This window comes from Capsicum annuum, chromosome 1 (assembly GCF_002878395.1).
Source record: "Capsicum annuum cultivar UCD-10X-F1 chromosome 1, UCD10Xv1.1, whole genome shotgun sequence".
Lineage (NCBI taxonomy): Eukaryota > Viridiplantae > Streptophyta > Magnoliopsida > Solanales > Solanaceae > Capsicum > Capsicum annuum.
This window is the reverse complement of record NC_061111.1, coordinates 250276157-250291941: the sequence shown is the minus strand read 5'-3', so window position 1 is coordinate 250291941 and position 15785 is coordinate 250276157. Positions and strand designations below refer to the sequence as shown.

At 34.1% G+C, this 15785-nt stretch overlaps 2 pseudogenes; one reads left to right on the top strand and one right to left on the bottom strand.

The window, feature by feature from the left end:
- Positions 1-8970: 8970 nt before the first annotated feature.
- On the top strand, positions 8971-11268 carry LOC107862970 (annotated as a pseudogene).
- Positions 11269-11414: 146 nt separating this feature from the next.
- LOC107862963 lies at positions 11415-15685 on the bottom strand (annotated as a pseudogene).
- Positions 15686-15785: the final 100 nt, after the last annotated feature.

Here is a 15785-nt window from a genome sequence, read left to right as displayed (position 1 = left end):
TCCTTCACTTTTTGCTTTATCGTGACCTTTACAGAAGTTGCTTTCACCGCCATGGATTCTTTAGTATGGATCTTTGGGGTCGTAGCCTTTTTGAACTCCTTCTTTTCTTTAGTAAGATCAACAAAATAAGACATCTTCCCATGACTTGCGATGCTTAACTCCATGTCATGTGCACGTGTAGTAAGTTCTTCAAATGTTTGTGGTTTGATTTCTTGCAGTATGTATAGAAAACCCCAATGCATTCCTTGAGTGCACATTTCTACAACGGATATTTCAGAAAGGCAATCTTTGTAGTCTAAACTCAATGACCTCCAACGATTGATGTAATCCACCATAGGCTCATCTTTTATTTGCTTAGTGCCGTCAACTCTATCATACTCACAGTTCATCGAGTGTTGTAAAACCGATTGAGAAATTCTTTCTCGAGATGCTCCTAACTATCAATTGACTCATGCTCCAAGTCGATATACCAGTCAAATACATTCTCTTTTAATGAACAAACAAACTGTTTCACTAGGAGATCACCGTTTGTTCTAGCATTACTGCAAGTTTCGACAAAGTGAGCAATGTGTTGCCTCGAGTTTCCCTTGCCATCAAATTGCTACAACTTTGGTGGTCGATAGTTCGTTGGCATGGATAGACAATTAATTCGCCTGGTGTAAGGCTTGGAGTAATACGACGAACTTTGTGGTGCTCCGCCATATTGAGCCCTGATAGAGTTAGTTATCATGTCTTGCAATTGTTGAATAGACAGAGCCCCAACCGAAGTAGACTATTTCTCTTTTTGAGATTTAGTCTTGCTAGGTGACTCGTCGACACTTTTATTTTGCTGAGTAAAGATGGATGGATAAGCAGGGTCGTGGCTCGATTCTCCAGGGGCGAAGGACTCCAACTTGTTCATCAGTTGAGCGATTTGAAGATCTTTATCCTCAACAAATTTCTTTAAAACTTCAATGGTTTGTTCCATTATTGCGAACTTCTCATCCATATCAATTACGTCAGCCATCAAGGCGTTGACCTTTGTTGAAACTGGAGCATCAGTTGAATCTTCAGATCCACTAAAATTGACGCCAGTCTGAGAGAGTTCATCACATAGCAAGGATGTCAAGTTGCCCCCAGGAGTTGCGATTCCAGCCGTCGTATGAGATTTGCTCTTTTTTGCCTTCTTCAAAGAAGTGAAGTATTCAGATTCGTCTCAAACACTAGTCTTCAACTTGTGCTAAATGAGTGGACCAACATGGCTGAGTTCATCAGATGTGGCAGTAGCAGAGTTCTTGCATGAGACAACTTTAGTATTTTCGAAGTCCATAGCAGTGGTTGAATTTGATTTTGCAGGAAGAAGAGATAGAGGGTAGAACTGGTCCCACTGGGCGTGCCAAAATTTATTTACAATAAATTTTTGTTGTACGAAAAATTAATTGCAAGCAAAAAATAAAAATAAACAAAAAGAATAATTTTATTTAAAGTAATTTTGCGGGTACAATTCCGTTATTCTCTCGATTCTTCTCTCCTAAGCTTTTTCATAATTTGAGGGCCTTTGTAGCGTAATTCTCGAACTTTCGGATGATTTGAGCCTCCAAGAATTTTTTTTGGATTTCCAGGAATCGTTTGACAGCACTTCGTCTTATCGAGTTGACCTCCAGGCAGAACTCCGTTAGTCGATTCGTTGAAGAGTTGTGTAGTCAATACAGAAGCTTCCTCCAATGCTTGCAGAATGATCTCAGAAAATTATGTAACCCTCCTATTTATAGTTGTAGGGGGTAGGCCGTCCAAGTGTAAATAACGTCTTCTGCCTCATTCTGATTGGTCCATTCAATTTTCAAGCTTATCGCAAATATTATGTGACAAGGTTGCTTGTGATTGGCCAAAAACATGTCATTTGGGACACTTGGCGATGTTTCATTGGCTCTTGAATTTGACTTGGATTGCCACCTCATTTGATCTGTGGCGTTGCCTCATTGGTCTTTAATTTGACTGGGATGCCACATCATTTGACACGTGGCATGAGCTTGGGCCTCAAGGTGAGATGAACCTTGATAAAGAATAATACGGGTTTATAGCCCAAACTAATTTTAGACCCGATAAAATATGGATCAAATCCAAATTTTATATGAATTTGACCCAATAAATTTTACATGTCTACATGTACATATATACACCAATTGACACAAATATATTGATTATGATGTTGTTGCCTTGTGGACACCCAAAGCTTGTCACACACCAATTAGGTTTCCAACTCACCATCGACACCCAATGATCAATCTCCACGAGATTCTAAGCTTTCTAGGATATATGAAAGTTGAAACTTGTAATAAATGTACCAAAATTAGGATTTCCTCACAAATAACAGCGGTTAAATGACTGCTTAAGTAGTCACTGCTAAAGCAGCAAGGTACCGCTAAATCATTTTATTTGCGCCTGAACCCTACTATTAAACAGTCAATCATCGCTTAAGCAACTACTGCCAAAACGTTAATAGGTTTACTTTAGCGACAAGGGGGGAGACAGGGCGTCTGCTAAAACGGCGATCCATTGGCTGCTTTAGCGACCAAACACCTGCTTAAACGGTTGTACCACCTGATGCCTGCACTAGCAACTTGGCAAAATTTGTCAAGTTCCGATTAGACCCTCGAAATTCGTTCAAAATTTTATAAATTCAAACGAACTTCAGTACCCTATCAAATTCGACATTTTAAACTCAACAGTGCTATTGAAATTTTCATCTGAGGTCGTTTTATCGAAATGTGGATCCCATACCCAAAAGTCATTTTAACCAAAATCCACCCAGTAGCTCAAAACAAGTTTAGAAGCCTTGGTGTCAGAACCAAGGTCCCCCAAGCCTAAATCAACATTTTGAATCTAACGGAACAATCATAATCGGCATACGAGGCCATTCACCGATAGTTTAGGCCTGATACCCAATCTTTAACAACGAAATCTTCAAAATAGGAAATTGGCTCTAAAATCAAACGAACTGCCCGGTAACTGTACTGTCAACCCCAACAAGTTATAAATGACTTGGGGCAACAATGAGAAAGCTCTAAATGTCGAAATAGTATAAAAATATAGAAAATGATCTGAAGGGTCATTACAAAACGCCATAAATAAATTATTTCTAATATATATAATTTGACAATATATTTAACTTTTTTTCTTCTAAAATATGAGATCTAGGGTGTGTTTGGTATGAAGAAAAATATTTTTCATGAAAAATATTTTCCTAGAAAATAGGTAGTAAGGGCGGGGTAAGAATTTTTTTTAAATTTTTTAAAAATAATTTTTTTTCAGAGGGGAAGGGTGTGCTAGTAGGGCGTGGGGGGAGGGGTAGGAGAGTAAGGGCGGGGTAAGAAAAAAACTATTGTAATTTTTTTAAGGGGGGGGGGGGGGGGGGGGGGGAAGTTGGTAGCGGAGGGAAAGAAAAAAATTGATTTGTTTTTAAAAAAAAAATATTTTTTTTTATGGGAGTAGGAGTTTGAGTTTCGGGTTAGGTTTTTAAAAAAAACAAAAAAATTTTAAGGGAGTAGGAGTTTGAGTTTTGGATTAGAGAATGAGGTAAGAAACAAATTGAAATAATTTTTTTGAATGGGGATGGTAAGGGGTGGGGGTCGGGGTGGAGGAGTGAGGGTGGGGTAAGAAAAAATTTAAAAAATAAATTTAAAAAATTTAATTTTTTTTGGAGGGAGGAGGGGGGTGGTAGGGTGGGGGGTTCGGGTAGGGAGTAAGAAAAAGTTTGAGGGGGGGGGGGGGGGGGGGGGGGGGGGGGGGGGGGGGGTAAGAAAAAAATTTAAAGTATTTCTTTTTGAATAAGGGTGGTAGGGGGTGGGGTGGGGGTAGAGTATTGGAGGGCGGAGTAGGAATGAGTGATTTTGAGAGTTGTATAAATATTTCAACTTAAGAGTAAGGTTGAAAGAGAGTTTTGAAAAATGTTTTCCTTACTTTTTGAAGGGAAATCATTTTCCTTAGATTTGAGAAAAATAAGTTGATTTGAAAAACATTTTTCAAAACCTTTAAACCAACCAAACATGAGAAAATTGAAAAACATTTTTCGAAAAATATTTTCCTTCATACGAAACACACCCCAAGTTATAGAAAGGGCATAGTAGTGTTTAAGGGTGGGATGGGGTGTTGTCCATAAGGTAATTCTAGAACAATTTAGATCCAATAACGAAACTATTCTACTTGTTGATAACAACAGGATATACTTATTTCAACTTGAGTTCAACAATCAACTATACATTATATTATATATTATCTATTAAGAAGAAACTATATAATATAATTTTTTATTCTCCAACCTTTATTGGTCGAAGTGATATTGCTTTTCTTATGTTTCACACCCTTTGTTTTTTTTATCTAAACACCAGTGAAGTTAGCCGCGCTTCGCGCCGTCATAAAATTATTTATGCTTCAAGCAGTCATAAAAGACTTCATTAAATTTATGAATTAGTTTTTTTAATATCTAATTAAATTTAAAAGTTCAAAATATTTAAAGTCTTTTTTTGACATAAATCTTGAATATTCAAATTCCGTCAACAATAACAGAAATTCAATAAATGTAGTTTTTTTGAATGTCATAATTGAGATTGAAATTTGAAAGTAATTTCAATTAAATAACAATGCTGATTTCGGTGAAAACCAGTCGAATGTTTTTGAACTATTTATTCATGTGAGCAAATCTGTAAAATGACTACTTAATTGCTATGATTGTTCATTTTCTTTATTTACTTCAAATCTTTAATAGTAATTCTTAATAGCCTTCAAAACTCTTCATTTTCTCTTTTTACTACAATAATAACCGACAAAAGAGGAAGATAAAGAATAGTAAATTAAGAGAATTTAAGTTAAAAAGTTTCAAAAGCGTAAATACACCTGACATTCATTTTAGGGAAGCCTAAATGAAATTATTCGCAATGATTATAATTGTAACCTAAGTGTTTATTAGCTGAATTATTACAAGTCACGACAGTACAATATATACTTTTTGCTTAATTAAATGTTAAGCTGGCGTATTTTTTAATTCAAATAGTTAGTAGATTATTATTATTTAATAAATAAAGAAAAGCATCCAAAAAGAAAAAAAAAAAAAGATCTTTTAAGCTATAAAGAGATACTACATCACCTTATTTTAGATGTTTATAAGTATTTAACTTTGATTTGTTAATACTTTCATAACTTTCATCTTCTTTAAAATCTAAATCTAAAAAATGTTTTAAAAAGAAATCAGGAAAAAAAAATTAAACTCTTGTGTCGCAAATTTATAGATCAATTGGTAGGAAACGTTCCTTCCTCTTTCTGTACCTGAAATATAAGATGATAGAAAATTATTGTTAATATGATTATTATTATGATTATACAAAAATATTATTAAAATGGATCAATAAAGAGAAGAGGAAAAGATGAGGTGTAATTAAGAGGATTAACAAAGTAGTTCTTGAAATTTATAATGAAGCATAAAATAAATAAAATAAAATTTGAGAAGACGAAATTTCCTTTTAAAAAAATAAAATTGAAAAGGAAAAAAAAGCCACAAAATATAAATTTTTGGTCAAAGAACTATATACATCATCTTCTAATAAACATGTTTTAAAAAGAAATCAGAAAAAAATAAAAAAAATATAAAATTAAACTCTTTTGTCACAAATTTATAGACCAATTGATAGGAAACTTTCCTTCCTCTTTCTGTACCTGAAATACATGATGATATAAAATTATTGTTAAGATGATTATTATTACGATCATACAAAAATATTATTAAAATGGATCAATAAAGAGAAGAGGAAAAGATGAGGTGTAATTAAGCGGATTAACAAAGTAGTTCTTGAAATTTATAATGAAGCATAAAATAAATAAAATAAATTTTGAGAAGACGAAATTTCCTTTAAAAAAAAATAAAATTGAAAAGCAGAAAAAAAAGCCACAAAATATAAATTTTTGGTCAAAGAACTACATCAACTTCTAATAAACATGTTTTAAAAAGAAATCAGAAAAAAATAAAAAATAAATAAAATTAACTCTTTTGTCACAAATTTATAGGCCAATTGGTAGGAAACTTTCCTTCCTCTTTTTATACCTGAAATACATGATGATAGAAAATTATTGTTAAGATGATTATTATTATGATCATACAAAAATATTATTAAAATGGAACAATAAAGAGAAGAGGAAAAGATGAGGTGTAATTAAGAGGATTAACAAAGTAGTTCTTGAAATTTATAATGAAGCATAAAATAAATAAAATAAAATTTGAGAAGACGCAATTTCCTTTAAAAAAAAAAAAATTGAATAGCAGAAAAAAAGCCACAAAATATAAATTTTTGGTCAAAGAACTATATACATCATCTTCTAATAAACCACATTTATATATAAATAAAGATTGCATATTTAAAGATATACGCTTATATTAATATATCAATTAAGTTTTATGTTAGAAATAAAATAATTAATATAAACAAAGTGTAAAACTTTATAATAATTTTTTTTATTGAATAATACATCTTGTATTTGGTGAAATAGTTATTCGACAAATTTACAATAAGCACGAATTCATGTATCTCTATTATTAATAAACCATTAAAAATTTTCTATTTATCTAAACTAATTTGGCCATCTCTCTAGATGCATTATACATTTTTCTTCGTCTTGACGATAAACTTACACAAAATTAATTTGATCATTCTTTCTTTGACGAATTTTGTACCGCTATCAAACTTCCTTCTTCATCCTTGGTGAACTTGTGTTTGATTCTTATTACACAAGAAGAAACTTTGATAATATATTTATAATCTTCATCATAGTAGCTATATTGTGAATCACGTTTTCAATGCCCTCTCTTTTGGTTATTGAACACATGATTGATGAGACAATGAAAAAAAAAGTTTGAAAAGGAATAAAAAATATATACTAATAAAAAAGGAGGAGAAATGAAAATGAGCATCCAAAAACTCTATAGATTATTGTTATTTATAGATTGATCAAATAGTTGAGAAAATTTTTTATTAAATAGAGAATACAAATAATTGGAGGTTTTCTTATAACTCATGAGATATAATTAAATGTAGTAAATATGATATAATTTTTTTAATTGATAAGCAAATTAATTAATGAAAAGAATGATGAAAAAAATTCAAAAAAAGGAAAAAAAAGATAAATAATATTGAAGGCCATAGAGAGATGTCACATCATCCTCTCTATGTTTCTCCTTTATATATATATATATATATATATATATTGATTTGATACTTTGTCTATGTGTAAAACTTTATGGATCAAAGTTAGGGGATCAATTTGGAAATTAATATAATAATTAAGTTTGGAGAAAAAAAATAAATGATCTCCACATTAGGTACTAATACTTAATAGCCACAAGATATTAGTTTTTTGATGAACTTAGTTAATTTTAACTTTTAAAAAAAAATACTTTTAAGAAGTAATAAGTTATTTATTATTTGTACCTAAATATTGTACTTATATATTATCAATTTCTTTATTTATAGGGTTTGAATTATCAAAATGAACAAATTTCATATTAAAAGTGGTTTCTTTTTTAATAAATTCTATATATTATGAATTTGAATTAGTTAGAATAATATAATAGGATATTTTGACACATGTAGTGTTTATTTAATGTAATAAAATATTTTTATAAGTTGATACTAATATTTAAAAATTGGATAATAGAATAATAGTAATATTTTTAGCGTAAAATTTATAAGTGCAATCTAGAGAGGGTAATACCTATTATGAGAGTAAGTTTAATTAATACTCAATTCAAAATTAAGTGTGCAAAATAAGTACAATTATAAAGAATCAATATTAAAATGAAATAAAGGAGAAAAACGACAATAACGACAAATCGATTTAATGCTCTTACCTCTACAAATTGAAACGGACTCGCAGATATTTATCAATCTTATGCACACTTGAATAGATCTCTACTCACATCTTTTCTCTGATTGCTTTTATTGATAATATTATAATCGAAATGACGTTGAAAATAATCAGATAATATTTTATTAAAAATATCAATATCGTGTACCTATTTATATTGGTACATATACTATTTATAAATTCTACGATAGCAGTTGCATTTTTCATATTGTGATCAATCTCCTGAGCATTCACGATCAAACACCTGTTAAATTAGATTTAATGATCAAATATTAGTATTCTAATAATGTGATTTAATGATATTGTAATAACAAAACAACAACAATGTAATCAATAATTAACACTGAAATCCATAAATAGACAGATGAGAATGCATCTCCCTCTATCGATATGAAACACACTTCCAAATTCCAAGAGATGCCATGCTGTTATAAGTTATGCGAGACAGTGCGTGCATGTATCAAAATATTGCACATGAACCATAACTGTCAAAGAAAAGATATCAAACTGTGAAGTAGGTCTAAGGACCGTAGATGCAATTTGAACCATGAAATAAGTTGCTGGTTCTTCTCATTTTACAAATAGATATCAATGGACATGATATATTATAAGCCTTAAGGCTTGTACAGATTAAAATTCTGCTGGCAAATAAAGCCATTCTTGAAAGAGAGAATGTTGTCCTTTTCTATGCTTCCCTAAGAAAGATAGATCAATATATAAACACTTAATGATCTTCTTGTGTCTTAACCTTGTGACAGTGAAGAACATGAGAAAATTTAAGTTTTACCTTTTTAATTTACTTGAAACCTTTTCTTAAAATGGTAAGTAAAATGCAGAACCCAGCAATGACTCTTTGATATACCCGAGGAAGCAAAAAGTTTAGACTCCTTCCAAAAATTCACCTTCATGTGTAAATAAAAAAATTGTTTGTTCATAATTTTAAAAAGGTACGAATACAAAAGACTGCTATATTAACTTAATCAATATTTTTAAATCTAAAACACCTCAACTAAAGGAAGATTTAATAAACACCTTTTCACAGCTCAAATTGAATTATTTTGTGGCTCGTAAATTCGAAAAATGGAAGCTACCCATGGAAACAATTGTGTCAATAGGAATGACATCATTGACATGCTACTGCCCAGGCCCTTTAACGTAGCAGTACAACATTGACATTTTAATGCCAAACCCCACCATAAAATTTATTCCCTTTCCTTGGCCTATAAAATCCCAAATGCAAAAGCTCCCTACCAGATAGTATTCTTCCCCATCAATTTTCACATACCTTAACTCAAATGCATTAATTTTCAGTGTACCTAAGTTACACTCCACCCTCCCCAAATCCTACACTTTATGGGATATGTTGTTTATAATTGAAACTTGTTAAATACCAACAACATATACAAGTTTAAACTCAATGGAATAGAAGCCTGAAGCAAAAAATATAATCCCATACATGACAGGTCTCATTCTACTAAGCATGCAGCAAAACTGAGGTTTCTACCTAGCAGCAAAAAGTGAAACAATATTAAATGAAAACCACAAGAAGGCAACAAGAATTCTCGTTATGAAAGTTCCACTCTAATCATCGTCTTCATTTCCACAAGCTGCGTTCAAAGCATTGAGCCTTTCGATCAACCTTGCTTTCCTCTCTTCGTATGTCAGCTTCTTGAGGTTGTACCTGCAGAACATACACCCCAAAAGTATGGTTACAAAAGGCAACAGAATCCCGGTGAGTTGCATCAAAGCACGGTCGCACAGAGATGCATATAATCCAGTCCAGAAAAGCATCAAACTAATGAAGCACAGTGAGTAAAGATATCAGGGTCGTTTGGCAGGAAGGATAAGGATAACTAATCCCGAGATTAATTTTGGAAGAGGAGTTTATCCCATGTTTGGTTGGGACAAAATGCATGGGATAACTCATCCCGGAATTAGTTATCTGGAGATTATAGTGTTTTTCGGGTGGGATAACTAGTTTTCCAACCAGACGATAGGGACAACAGGACACAACATAGGCGAAAATCAGTGATTAACCACAAGGCAATAATGATTGTTTTCAGGAAGCTAATGATGGATGAATTAAACTAAAGGCGAAAAATCTCAGACCTGCACTACATACAATTACAACCATAAGAGAGGAATCTGTACTTCAAATATTCAGCAAAAAGTCGAACATATTCTATTACATCGGAAGAGAGGCTGCACTTAATAACACAATTTCTATCACATCACGAAAACTTATCAACATATGGAGGAGGATGGGTCTCTCTTAGTAGTTGGTAGTCACTAAACCATAATAAATAGATCCTGCAGAATTACATCAAATAACTATTGACAATGACAGCATGGTCCTCAATTACCCCACTAGATTCAACCGTCTCAACTTGGACATCATGCAGAGAAAGACCAGCTGGTCTTTTTACAAGGAGAGAAGTTAACAGCTGAATTTGTTAGACTGGGGGAGTAGTAACGTTATTGCCATTGGGTTAGGGGAATTCTATGTATATGTGGGATGCTTCTGATGGGTCGACTACTGAGCTTCTCACGGTTGGTGATGATTTTGGGCCCGTGACTAGCGTCAGCTGGAAGACACCTTTCAGTTGCCTTGAATAATTCACACGTTCAGCTGTTGGACACCTTGCAGGGATCTAGCCAATTGGTAAGTGGTTTCTTTCGCCGTCTTCCTTCTTCTAGTCTAATTATTATCACAAGTCTAAAATCTTTCTTTCTACACAGTTGAGGACGTTATGAGGACACAGATTAAGGGTTGGCTCACTTGATTGGAATGGTGGCCACATACTGACAACTGGAGGCACGCATAGTATGATCATCAACAATGATGTGCGTTCAAGATCCCACGTAGTTGGAAAATACAGGGGACACACCCAGGAGATATGTGGTTTGAAGTGGTCCGAGTCAGGCCAGCAATTGGCTAGTGGAGGGAACGATAATTTGGTCCATATAAGGAGCCTATCGATGGGGTATCCTAACAACTCACGCCAATGGATCCACCGTATGACAGATCATACGGATGCTGTAAAAACTCTTTCTTGGTGTCCTTTCCAGAGTAAATTGGTTGCCTCAGGTGGCGGCGTTGGAGATCAGTGCATAAAGTTTTGGAACACCAATATCAGGGCATGCTTGAACACTTTCGATACAGGTTCACAAGTCTATTCCTTGCTTTGGAACAGACACGAGCGCAAGCTTTTGAGTTCTCACGGCTTTACTGGCAACCAGACAACCAGCTCACTGTTTGGAAGTATCCTTCTATGACGAAAATTTCAGAACTTTTCGGTCATACATCACGAGTTCTTCATATTCCACCAAGATTTTCACAAAGGGGATTCCGTATATAAAGTCGTAAACATGTAAAGAAGCCAAGAGGGAACTCCGTCTCTGAACCCATACAGCGTTAACCAACGACAGCCTCCACTTGGGTTTGCTTCAAACGCAGTTTACAATAATGACATTGGTATATCTTAAATCCATGAATAGCAAGAACAGCATCATGGTAAAACCAGTTAAAGAGAGGAAATTGATGCTATCTGTCAGTGTGTTCATCCTGCAAGTAATGTATAATTTGATAATTACAAAAGAGAAGCAAGAGCTACTATTGCTTCAAGAAAAAAATATCATCAATACAACAACTCAGATGCTTCTGTCTTCATAAATGGATCAGACTTAGACAACATGTTTGCCAATGTTCTATTTGGAAATACATTGTCAGCTTTCATTCTCTCAGCAATTCCATAAGGAGGAGCGCTTTGGCATTGATACAGGCTTGAATAAGAAGTTCGAACTGGCGAATTCGACAAACATATCCCAGCTTGTCTCATTTGGTAAAACATTTTCTCTGAATTATGAACGTCGCCCCTCTTCGAATAGTCTTCCATCATAGCTAAATAAGAAATAACTTTTGGTTTCAAGAATGTGTGTTGTGCAGCTTTTTGCAAAATAGAGTCTGCTTTCTCTACTTCTCCTGCTAAGTCTTATAAGGCCATCCCAAGTTAATGGCCCGACAGTGCAGCCGCTCTCTGACATCCTCTTACTTAATGAGATCTTTTCCTTTCGCCAACATGTTATGACTTTGCATAAATTCTCAGCAGAGGGTAATAATGTTTCGATGTATTCTTTCCTTCTTTTGACATCTTATCAAAGACGACTTCTGCTTCCTCGATTTTATGCAGGTTTTCAAAAGCTTCAATAGCGGCCATGCACTTTAACTATCCATGCATTTGGGTCACATAGTTACCAGATTCTGTGCACATCATCAGCCTTTTTAAGAGCTGCATAATGAGAAAGCAAATATCAACAGGCTAAATGCATCTCTCCTTCCATTTGTTTGAGTACATTCTCAGCCTTTTCTACAAGTCCAGCAAAGATATAATGCTTCGCCATGATATTTTTTGTAATCATTTTAGGTTCCACACCATCAGCCTTCATGGTCTCAAAAATTTGCTCCATTCCAGTAATATCATTAGATTGACCCTTAGCATCTATAGGTATTCGATAAGTGAAGTCAGTTGGCTGTATGTTTTCTTTTTCCATTAGCAAGAGAACATCCGCAATCTTCTTTTTATTAGTCTGCTTATATAGATTGAGCAAGTGACTGCAAGCAAAGCTTGTGACTGGGAATCCAAGGTCCCTCATTTTGTTAAATATCTCCTCAGCTTTCTTTGTGTAACCTTTAGAAGCACAATGGTCCAATAGACTTCGATAAACAACTTCAGATCTGAAAGACTTCGGTAGCTTCTCAATATAACTCTCTGCCTTTTGGAGACCATGGACTTTGGCAATTAAATAAATCAACATGAGAAGCATAATCTCTATCAGTAAATATAAGTTGCTTTTTCAACTTTTTCTACTCCAACCACTCAGAGAACTGCCAAAAGAAGAAAATAAATACACTCAATAACAACATAGCCATGCAAAGATAAGCCGACATCGCAACTCAAAGGAAACAAAAGGTCTACACCACAAGATGTTCAATATAGCCAATAGGGCAACAAGGAAAAGCCTAAAACAACCCTGTTGAAGCGCATAAACCAAGTGGTATCCAACAAAGAGGTGGAGATACAACACTATCAGCAGAGGCGACAAAGAAATGAGTAGAAACCAAAAAGTGGCATTTACGATGAGATAATTTTTCTTTCCCTATGTTGTTTGGGAAGCACAAAGAGGTCCCATGTTCGGGGACGAAGGTTGTCAAATCGCCAAAATGAGGAAAAACACATCAAGAGTTCCTTTTTCAGGAAAAAAAACACCGGCTATATTACTTAGCTTACGTCTGCATCAAGGAAGGCCAGGGCTATTTGTTTTTCTATTTAAACAAGACTTCGGTATGTAGAATTCCAGTCTACTGTCTACAACAGTATACGCCAGATAAAATTGGTGTTGCAATGAAGGGCAATGATAGCTTTTCTTCTTTCTGAAAAATCATTATCACCCTGTCAGACATAGTAGTTTCCAACTTTTCCTATTAAGTATAAAAACATGCCTAGCAAAATACCTGCAAATTATCTAACTTGCCAAATGAGAACTCTGGTATATCCTATATGGCCCTCGATCACCTTCTTCTCATCCAGAACAAGCCATTCCCCTAATTACAGTTTAACATTATTTGCTTATTAAATGAAAACAGAAGAATATGGAAACAATTTGCAAAGTAGAACGATAGAGAATTTGGAGAAACTGATTTCAAATAAGAAAAGAAGTACCCTTGACTTTGATCGTGATCTCCTAAGTATAGCCAACACGCTTTTTATTCCGTACTGTCACCAAAAATGCCTGTTATGCCATCCAAACATCATGAGGAAAGAATCAAAGAAGAAGAAATGAAGACACTTAAGACTGCAAATACACCACAATATGTTGTGAAAGTGCATGGCTATGACTGTTTGATATCATCATATCATTTTGGCCCATCTAAGAGATTGTTGGTACAGACACTCAGAGATTAAATAGATGGGAATAGAGTAAACTGTTAAACACAACCAATTCTTTAGTTCCTAACACTTCAGCCATTACAACAATACAATTAGATCCCCTTCCCTTGCTAAGGTTCTGCAAAATTGTGTGTGTCATAGTTTAAAACAATGCAAAAGTTTTTGGTAGGGTTTAGGTACTTCATGTTATTTCACCTTCTCCATAACATTATTTAAAAATAAAATTTGCCTGCTCTATATCATTTTCTCCTGAAAAGAAAAAGAGGAGAAGATGGAAGTTGAAAATAAGGGAATCAAAAAAAATTCTCATGTTGTTTCTCCGAACATCAACCTCAAATAGCTAACTACTTTAGGCATAAAGAATAAAAAACTAAAAAAAATCAAAGCACTCACATCATCAGAACATCGTGTTACTTGAGCTACTTCTGTTATGCCACCCGAATACTCCACTGATCCCATAGATATGAGCAGCTCCTGCCATTCAAGAGAATCAGGCAACATAGAGATATAGATATGTTCCTACAAATCATACACGCATGCGCACACACAATAGTCGAGAGTAGCCGCGCTATATGTGGGAGAGGTGGGGCTAGCCTCATCCTTTGTTGCCCTATTAGTAGTGGTTAGTATTTTTTTCTTTATTTTTGGAGATTTTGTAAGTTTTGAGGACATATTTTGTGCTTGTCAATATATCGTAGCTTCATATTTTGTTTGCATAACTATAAGCTCTATACAAATGATGTGATGTTTTATGATCGAAGCTATGGAAGACACTGAACTTCTTTTGATCTTTGAGGTTCAAAACTTCAATGCTGTGGACTACTATAACTATGAAAAAATGGGTATAATGTGCAGTTTCAGAAAAGATGTAATGTGAGCGTAGATCAGAAAATGTTTCACATGCCAGTTAAAATTAAAACTATGGAGTAGTTGTCAAAGCAACAAAAAAATAATATGTAACAAATGGAAACACTGAGAATGACAGGTTTAAATTGACACAAATGCAACTTTCTTTTGTTTAACGTGGATAAGCATATGTATACCCCAGCAGTGTGGCAGTTCAATGCCAATCTTGAAGATGTAAAGGCCCTTAGAGATGCTGTACATATATTAACAGCCAATTTGGTTATCTCTCTACTGTCAAACTCCGTATACCATTTTCAGTCAGTCTTCTGAACCTAAGGCCGCTCTATATTGCTCAGACTCTCCGAATATGCACCCATACCCATGTCGGATCCTCCAAAAATACACTACTTTGGATGGGTCCAACACACACCGAGTGACATTTTTGAAGAGTTCGAAATCCAGAGACCACTTGCAGTTTGGTCCTATAATGAATCATGGAAAGCAGTGATTACAGTAAAACAGACAAGAAGTCGTAGAAAAGCAGATTAACACTACAAAACATCAAGATTACAAAATTTTAAAGTCTACAAATATATACTTATAAAACACCTGATCAAGTATATCCCTGCAGCAAAATGTAAATATAATCACTAGCCTCTATCGACGTTTCTTGCCATGTTGGATCAGGTCAGAAAAAGACTGAAAGTTCACGCCAACATCCTCGTCATATTCAACGCCAAGTTCCTCCTGAAATACACATGAAAACTAGGAGTAGACATTAGAAAGAACGAGCAAAAATATGAAAAGGTTTACATGTTAGTACCTTAAAACTCTTTTGGATTTTTGGGTGAGTTCTCAGTTGCATCCCATACATCTTTGAACATCCTTTTTCGCCTTCTCCTCTGATTTAAAGTTTCCGAATACAAGCCCTCAATGGCTAATCTATCTTCTGGACTTACAAGAGTAACACCTTTATACAATTTAATTAGTTTCTTTTCCATCTCATCAACCATAAAATGATAAAGAAATTAGGATACTTTTCAAGTTATGCTGGAAGACCAGATTCATATGCTTCTTTTCATCTCCTACCTCTTTTCTCAG